This window comes from Ochotona curzoniae, unplaced genomic scaffold (assembly GCF_017591425.1).
Source record: "Ochotona curzoniae isolate NIBS_2020 unplaced genomic scaffold, NIBS_Ocur_1.0 scaffold_3835, whole genome shotgun sequence".
NCBI lineage: Eukaryota > Metazoa > Chordata > Mammalia > Lagomorpha > Ochotonidae > Ochotona > Ochotona curzoniae.
Window position 1 is genome coordinate 28,264,523 of NW_024467114.1, and position 9,543 is coordinate 28,274,065.

Genomic DNA, 9,543 nt, shown 5'->3' on the forward strand with positions numbered 1-9,543 from the left:
GCCACTCGACACCTTAATCCGTTCCTAGGTCTAGTAGGGGCAAGTTGGTTCACTTCCATTTCATTCTTGCTCCCAGCCCAGACCTTTAGGGTCTCCCTTAAGAGTAGCATGGAAGTGGGGACGGGGTGCGTTGGCACCAGAGCAGAACTCCAGAATGTCCTTCTGTGGCTAGGAGGCTTTCAAAAGCACTGCCAAGCCTCTTACCAGATTTCTGGAATCAACAAGAGACATGTGCAGTCAAAGCAACCCCAAATGCCAGACTTACTTTCCTGGATTTCTATCTTTCTTCCTGGCTACTAGTCTTATAATTTGTTATTATCCTTGCACAGGGGCCATGCTAATCTTCTCTGTATCATTCCAATTTTAGTATACGTGCTGCCAAAGCGAGCACTGTCAATATCACTTAAGTTCTCCAAAGCCTTCAAGTGACACTATCAGCTTCTTTTTTTTTTTAATTTAGATTTTCTTGTTGCTCTTAGTAGGAGAGACGGTCCAGATGACCCAGCTCCTCATTTATAAAACCCTAGTAGATTACTTCTACTTAAATCCCCCATCATCTCCTTCAGCTATTTTATCAGGCGTCTATTTTTCTGCTCATCTGTATTTGAAAAATCTTCCAGTTTGTATCACGATACCTTCCATTCCTGACTTCCCGTTCATTTTTTTCCCCAACATTTCACCAAAACTTCTCTGATGGAGGCCACTGAAGCTCAACTCTGTCTTCATCTTCCTTAGCCTCTCTAAGCATTCAACACACTCGAGTGCCAAAAAATCATGCACGGCTTGTTTTCCTCCCAAACACCTCATCATTTATGCCAAGTCCTCTTTGATGAATCCTTCTCCTTATTTTAATCCTCAAAATTAGAGTTCCTTAGAGCTCAAGCATGGACTCCTTTATCTATATTCACTCTTGAGTCATCTCATTTTTTCCTCATGACTTTAAATTCAGTGGCTGAATATTGAACTCCCACATTTATAGCTGTAGCTCCAACCTTTCCCTTTGGTTTCCTATTTGGTATAATGTACTTGGATATTAAGTAGTCACCCCAAACCTCACATGACCAAAACACAGTCACTGCCTTCTTTCCTCTTCCCTCAACTTAACCCTATTATTATTATTCTTCATCCCAGTAAATGGTTCAACCACTGAATGATTTTTTTCAATCCTCAGTCTTTGCTGTCACGTCTTAATCTCACATATATTATCTATCTCATCATTTTTTGCTAGCTGCATTGGCGCTATCATGTATCAATAAAAAGTGCTTAGATTTGGAGAAAACTCAGCTACAGTGGCTTAAAATAAGTATCAGAAAATCAGCTTCACCCCCTCTCCCAGGTCAAATCTAGCCTGCCATCTATTTTGCCAAAGAAAGTTTTATGGAAATACAATCATTCTCGCTCTTTTACATATTATCTAGGACTGTCTTTGAACTATAGCAGGACTGTAGCTATGACAGCGACTATCTGGCTCACCAAGCCTGAAACATTCGCTTTCTGGCTTGTTTGTTTGTTTGTCCAGGCTTTAGGGAATAATTACTGGGCTCACATGGAGGATATCCAGCGGTACACTGCATGCAGCTACCCACTTAATGCCATAGTGGCTGCTCTGTCTTCTTTGGTTTATTAGTTTGGAGTCCCAATCAACTACTGTCCTGCCAGGCATTAGGTCACAGTTCTGGTATGAAGAAGGGAGGGGTCCAAAGAGGAAACAGAGAGGTGGTCATACATGTCACCATGTCTATTGCAGGACTTAACGGGAAAGACAAGCTGCTGCTGTTAGTGTAGTGTACCTGCCGTCTCATTGGGAAGGACCCTGTTAGCTGATATCAAGAGTTGCAAAGGAAATCGGGTGTTTCTCTAACAGAGAAAGGAAATAAAGAAGAGACAAAGGAGCAAGGCTGCATAAGTCCATGCACAGTGTGCGTCATGTGAAGTTGGGCTACTTCCTGAACTCCCTGTTGGTTTTCCTACTAACAGACCTGCCCTTCATGATCTGTTCATCAAACCAGGTGGATCTTTCTCAAAAAACAGAGTCCCACCATCTCATTGCTTTGCTCCAAATCACATTTAGAATAAAATCTAAAGCCTTTGGTCTTTAGCAATTCTCCTTCCTTTCCCCATCTTATTCACTCATTATTATCCATCCTTCCAGATGTACTTATTAAGAAGTAGCGCATCAGAGAGAGAGGAGAGACAGAGAGAATTTTTCATCTGCTGGTTCACTCCCCAAATGGCCACAACAGCAAGGGCTAGGCCAGGCTAAAGCCAGGAGCCAGGAATTCCTCCTGGGTTTCCCAGCGAGGAGGCTGAGGAAGGAGAGTGGTTGAGGAGGGGAGCCAAGAACTCAGGCCATCCTCTACCACTCGGCCATATGCTGGCTCAGATGCAGAGCAGCCAGAACTCGCACCAGCACTCTGGTATGGGATGCATCACAACTTATTATGCCACAACCTCAGTCCCCTGCATGTTCTTTAAACACCCACAGTCCAACCTCCAGTGACTCTGCTGGGCAGTGCTGCTCCCAGATCTTCATGTGGTCTACTCTCACTTTACCAAATGCCTCCTCTTCAAAGAGTACATCCTGCTGTACAAAGCAGCATTCAGACCACTTCATCCTATTCCTAGCACCTAACATTACAGCTGTTGCTTATCTGTATTTAGTGCCATATGATATATGAGGCGATGTCCCCAGACCCTTGCCATGGGGCCTTTGCACAGAGTATGACTAATATCGTTGAATGAATGGGTGAATTCCCACCCATGCCAGTTGTGCCCATTTTGAAACTCATCCTCCCTGGTTTTTACAAGGGAATAGGAGAGGCTGGGGTAATATCTTGGTAACCCTTTGTCTCAGGATAATTGTGACAGTATCACTTAAGCTCTCAGCATATTCATTCCATCACCTGAAACCCAGAAGTGGGGAGGGAGTTGCTTTCTGAGACAATTTCAGTGCCCAGGTGTCCCTTGGACATCTCGGCTAATGGACTCTCACTCCCTGTATAGGGGTGGAATGGGAGTCAGAAGTGAGGGGGCAAGGGAGGTGCTTACTGTTCTATATAACCTGCTCCTCTACACACTTGCTGATACAAAAAAGAATGGCTTCCTTTGTAATTATTCATTTTTTTCACATGGCTTGTCTCTTTCAAAAAGATTTATGATATGGCATAGAAGCATAGAAGTATAATGAATCCTTGCTCTTTCTACTGCTCTCCTTTTTACATAAACAGCCCAAGTTGTGCTAGATGCAGAGCTCTGGGCACACTTACTCCTTCCAGGCATGAGTTGCATTGTGTCTCGGGCTATTTTTCATTCTCTCCATGTTCTACGTTGTACGTGTTACCTGCACCTGCATTTTTCCTGAGTCTCCTTATATCTACACAGCTGTGCTGGTGTTTTTGAGAAAGGGCAAAGAATGAAAATAGGTGGCCCACAGAAACATGACAAATCACTGAGACCTGGGGCAGTGGTCCCTGAAGCCTGTATCATTTGTCCTGAGCAGAGAGGGCTAGAGCTAGTGCCATGACATGACAAGATCTGAACCCAGGAGCTTAATGAGGAAGAGTTCAAGCTTAATGAGGAAGATGAGGAGGATGGAACTGGCCAGTTTGGCAAGGCTGGGGCCACACCCTCTAGCTCTTTTTTGTGCAAACTTGTCAGGAAGATATGCTACCTTCAATGAGTGGCCAAAAAGAACTGACTCAAAAGGGCTAGTGGAGAATTGCCCACATCACTGGCTCAATGCTACTAATGGTGGATGAGTGGATTATGGAAGCTGTTACTCTACAACCCACACCCACACCACCACCTCTACAAACAATCGACTAGACCTGGTTAGTGCACAAGCAGTGGACAGAGTATTTGTCATAAGTGTAGATTGTTTGGCTGGCTGGTGAAGATGCACTTGGGATGCCTCCATATCATGTTGCTGTTCCTGGGTTCAGGTCCCAGATTTGCTCCTCATTCTAGCTTCCTGTTAAGGAGCACCCTGGAAGACAGAAGCAATTGCTCAAGCAATTTGGTCCCTGCCACCCAAGTGAGAGACTTTGCTCTTGATCCCAGGTTCTTGACTTCAGCCTGATCCAGCCCTGGTGCTGATAGAATTTGGGGAATGAACCAGTGAGAAGGAAATTCTCTCTTCTATCAATTAGTAGCCCAGCTACTATTTGAAATGTATAGACTATTGGCCCTGGTGTAAAGTATTACTAAGTGGCTTTTTATAGGTTATACCAGCAGAGGCACATGTTAACAAGGTTCATAAGGTTTCTTGCCCAAACGTCCAAAATCACAAGCGTTTAACTCAGTGCATCACACCCATTTCAAAAGATACCAATATTCACCCCCATTTAAACCACACATCTCCTTCAATGTGTACTGATCAAAGCCATCAGTAATTCTTAGACCCCAGAGAGGTCTAATGTATCCCAGGTCCTGTGGATTTCAAGGTCCTCTTTGCCTTGCTCAGAACAAAAAGTGAATTCACTTGGAATAAAAGGAGCTCCTATGTCCTCAGCATACATTGTCACAGGAGAACAATGTTTTCTCCTGTGGCCAAACTTGCCTGGTAGTGAACAGTTTCTCTAAATCAAGATTTGCTTGTCAGTCACTTGTACTGTTATTTCCGAACCAAAATTATGACTTGGGCAACAATGAGATTCTTGCTCCTGGCAGCATTTTCAATCAGGTGGTTAGCAGACATTCAGCAAAGCACTGGGAACTAGTGTTCTAGTGACGGTGGATGGAGGAAGACAAGCACTTCAGGTGTGTCTTTCATCAACCTCAAACAGGTAATCTCCTCTCATTGAGAGTGTGGCAGACAAGTTCAGCCATCCGGATGCAGCCGATTTAAATAACATCTGGAGGAAATCAGGCTTGCTTTGTTGATTTCTGACGTAGGCTTTTCAAAAGTGTCCTTTCTCCAACTGCTCAACACCGCGCTCTCCTCCTTCTGCCTTGGTCTCTCTCTCTCTCTTGCGCTTTTCGCAATGCCCCCCACCTCCCCTCATCAAAGAGCTTCCCTCCAACACAGGCTTCTCTTTTTGCTCTTCCTCCAAAGTCAGAAACTTGTAAACAGGTTCCACCTGCCCTGTTCTGCAAGCATCCCTCCCCCTCCCTCTCCACTCCCCACCCCTCATTCCCATTCAACCCAGAAACAGCAAAGGGCAACAAGGGAGGAGCAGCCACTGGTTGATACATACATGAAAGAAGCCCTCGAAGCCTGGGTTCCAGTCCTTCTTGGGTGACACACTTTCCAATCCATAAACTTCTCACCACGCTGAAAAACATTCATTATGCCACTCATAAGTGGAGGTCTCATGTGACAGTCTGCTGTAAAGCGTCTCCGTGATTATAAAGAGAAAATCAGCCACTTGTTCTGCAGGGATTGTGCACCAACTGACAGCCATCCCAGCGCTTGCACCTGGTCAGGAAAACAGCAGCATGGGGACAACGGTTCCTCTGTGGCTAATAATTATGCCTTGGGGGTTTAATCACTAACTTCATGCCTGACAAAATGGAAGCCGAAGACTGGGAGTGTGGGGGCGAGTGGAGATGATGAAGCAATAGGTATTTAAATCATGGACCATTTTCCGTTCAATTAGCATGGTGATGAGGCGCTCCGTTTGTTAGGCATTCTAGCTGATGCCGACGGTATTTTAAATTAAGGTTCCTTAAAATGACGGCAGCCGAGTTGGAGAAGTGACATCCTAACACTGAATATGTCAATTCCCTCTAAGCTGGAGGTAGATTTTTGATGGTTTGAATCATCACACGGAAAGCTGCCGTTGGAAATGAGAAAAGTAATTTGCTGCCTAACTCCTAATTGTTAGAAACTTCATAATCGTTTCTCTTCTGTTTAAACCCTGGGAGGAAGAGAGAGGTTGAGAAAAGATAGAGACAGTCTAGAGAAAGACTATGGATGGTGCTGGTCTGTAAACCATTTGCATAACATTAATCTATGTAGGCAGCTGCAGGGGCTGGGCCTATTAGAAGACTGTATTAACCCAGCCTGCTTTGTAGGAGTCTAATTGCTCCAGGGTATAGATAACGCACCAGGAAGTCATAGCACCACCACTCTGGCTTTGAGGCTGACAACTTCACTTTCATTTTTCAGGGACTTTCACACTCCGTCACATCTCTCTAAGAGGCTGCTTCTGGACATCATATTTGTAGTATAAATTGCTCATGAAATGATCTTCCACTTTTCCCTTCTCTCTTCATTAATTGCCTAAATGGCACAAGAAGGCTCTGCAAGGGAGGAGGATTCTTATTTTGACACCCACCCTGTCATGAATATTCATGTTGAATGGGATTTTTGCCAACAACCCAGAAAAAAACACAAGAGCCAGAGTCTATGGAGCTGCCCATGTCTATTGGCACAAATGTACAACAGCAAAGAGGCTTGGTTATTTGGCCACTGTACGAGTTTGATCGTTCAGTTTATCAGCTCAAGGGAGAGGAGAACTAAGATGACCAGAGCACCTTCTCTTGCAAGTTGAGGAGAAAAGGGCCAACGGCAGTCACCTCTTCATTGGCCATTTGGGGAACACATGTTGCAGAATTTTCTACGGCGAATGTTGAATTGCAAATCACACTCTTCGTGGGTTGTGACTAGTTTGGGATTAAAATTTCTTTTCTAGGTGCTTGCATCTTTCAAAAGCATGCTAAGTACAGGCACAAATACAGCTTACAAAGTGATAAAGTTTATTTAAAAGTTGAGGAGGTCACAGACACACGTGGGCCATGGTAAAGAATAGAGTGGGCTGGAAAGCGCAAAGCAGGAGAGAGATTTCTACCTCCTGGCCTTTGTGTCTGCAGCAAAAAAAATAGAGAGGATGAAATCAGTGAGAAAGAGCACAGCCCTTCTCATGAGACTGAAAAGGGGCATGGTTACATGATACAGCTCCCAGGTCGTCAGTGAGGAGGAGTACATTCTGGAGAAGGGTTCTTTTGATTGCCAGGTAGGTGGATAGAATTACCTAGGTTGGGAGAGACATGACTTCCAGCTTGTGACCCTAAGCTTGCTACCTACCTATCCCATCTCACCTACTGCTGGGCAGAGACACCCCTCTGCTGTGTATTTGTTGATATGTGCACCAAGAATACAGAAGAATAATTTCAATAGCAATTCAAATGCTTGCTGGTTGTGTATTACATATGCCCCTGTGCCTACTTCCCCTTGTGACATGTGTGGGAAGTGTCAAGAGCTGGCCTTCAACAGACAAATTTCGCTATAATAATTAACATGTTCTGCACAAGATCACATAAAGATAAATGCTGAGAAGTCAGCACACACAAGATCTAGAAAAATCTGCTGCATGGTATACACCAACCAACCAAGACATGAATCAGCATAGAAGAACTGAGGCAGTTATTGACTTAGCATTTTTTTAAAAAGATCTATTATCTTTTTTTTATAAACACCAGAATTATACAGAGAGTGGGAGTGTGGGAAGTAGAGACATCTTCCATCTGCTGATTAACTTCCCAAATGGCTGCAACAGCTACAATTGGGCCAGGATGAAACTAGGAGCCAGAAGCCTCATCTGGCTCTCCCACATGGATGCTGGGAATCAAGAAATTAAGCCAAGATCTGCTGCTTTCCCAGGTGCATTAGCAGGGAGCTGAATTGGAACTGGAATAACCATGACTTGAACCAGCATTCACATGAGTGATTCCCATTGTGTTGCAACAGATTAAGCCTTTAAACATTTGGGCAGAAACGGTTCTCTCTCCCAACCACATCCAGCGTTATCTTCACAAACACAAACCTGATCCAGTTCTTCCCCTATTTTCAGCTCCATAGAATAACATTCTTTTCTGTGTCACTCAACATTCTTCTCTGTGATATCTCTCACCATTCCTAAACCCGTTGACCAGACAGCCCTCTGTCTCCCACCCAAGAATGGGCTATTTTCAGGCCTCCAGGTTCCTGCATTTGCTGCTGCATCTCCGAGATTTTCTCAGGAGACACCAAGATATGCTTGTAGTCTCAGCAAGATATACTTGCAAACCTTAGCTCCTGGGCACAGCCACCAGCCTCGTGTGCTTCTATGCTGCGACATAGTGTGCCCCACTCAGGAATCACCTACGAATTCTGTACGTCTCTCTTCACATCTCAAAACTGTTTCTGAATCTTCCAATCTGGCAGTCACTCTGAGCACCTATCATAATTCCTGAGACACCCCAGGCCTTTTCTAAATTCTCCTTAAATGTAAAAGCGCTTTTTAAAATGTTTATTCCTAGCCTTGGCTTCCTGCAGGAACATGGAGCCTGCAGATTCTAAAGTTTATCTTCCCCTCTCAGTGGAAAGCATGGTTTATTCACATTTTTCATGGTGATGTTTCTCCATAATAAAGCTTTTCATTTCTTCAGAAAGAGATGTTTTGAGTTCCAAAACCATTTCCTGAAGCAGATATCTAACTTGCCATCCATGAGGCTGGAACAAACAAATTAGATCTCCTTGCTCGTCTGGGGTAAATTCTACCACATAGCACAACCTTCTATGTCTCTCTTATTTGTTCTCTGGATAACTCCACTGGGACACAGCCGGGTGCCTTTGGGCTTGCTGGAGGTTCCTCTCTTCTCTGCTGAACTAACTCCTGTTCAACACAGCACAGAGCAGTGACTTTCTAACTTGAAGGCTAGCTGGAGGCCATCGAGGGAACAATGGTGTGTGCCCCACCTCTAAGATGAGCCCAGTGACTTGAGTGAGATCTCATAGAAGAAGCAGATGAAGTTCACCAGGGCTAGGACCTGGAGCCTAAGTGGGAACTACAGACTGGGAGTTTAGGGAACACGTGGAAGGCAGCTGGGGCAGGCCTTACCAATTCATGTTGAGAAACACTGATTTTAAGGTGAAAAGGAGATGGATTTGAAGATAAAATTATCAAGATCACAATAGAAGTGCATATATTCATGTGTTTATATAACCAAATCTCTTAGGAAATAGCACTCATATTTGAATTGGGAACTCTCCAGGCTTCTAGAATATCTTGCTTCTGTAAGCTGAGGCTGTTGGGTTTGGTACATTCTAAGATACACAGCAAGTAGGAGAAAGGCACAAGAAATGTACTGGACCTCGTGGCAGGGTTGGATCCACTGATTCCAGCCATGGCATTCTGTTGGATAGAATTCTGTCTACTGACACCTGCTGGGGGCCAACCTTGTTCAAGGTCAGACATAAATCTTCCCCAGGTAATGAAGAGCAGGTGGGTGGTTGGGAAACTTGAAGTTGTGAATTCAGAGTTACCTGGCTCAGCATGTTGCCACTCACCTGCAGGTCACCTTGGCTGCTAACAAGTTCCTCACAGGTAAAGAAGTTGAAGTCAAAGGTGTAGGGATGCAACCAGCTAGGAACAGGTGTCAAGGGGACTGGGGGGCACAGCTTGAAAGAAGCCAATCTCTAAGTGATGAGTTCAGCCCCCAAGGCTATCAGCAGAGGAGCAGCTCGAGCCACGCACCTGGATGCTGTGTTTCCGAACTGAATTTAAACTGCTTGCAACTTGAAGCAATTGTAGGACTATCTATTACCTAAAGTGAACAGAA

General features: G+C 44.5%; 1 non-coding gene across 1 annotated transcript; it reads right to left on the reverse strand.

Moving 5' to 3' along the window:
• Positions 1 to 284: 284 nt before the first annotated feature.
• On the reverse strand, positions 285 to 391 carry LOC121145959. Its single transcript, XR_005882119.1, has one exon. It is a non-coding gene; the product is annotated as a U6 spliceosomal RNA (small nuclear RNA).
• Positions 392 to 9,543: the final 9,152 nt, after the last annotated feature.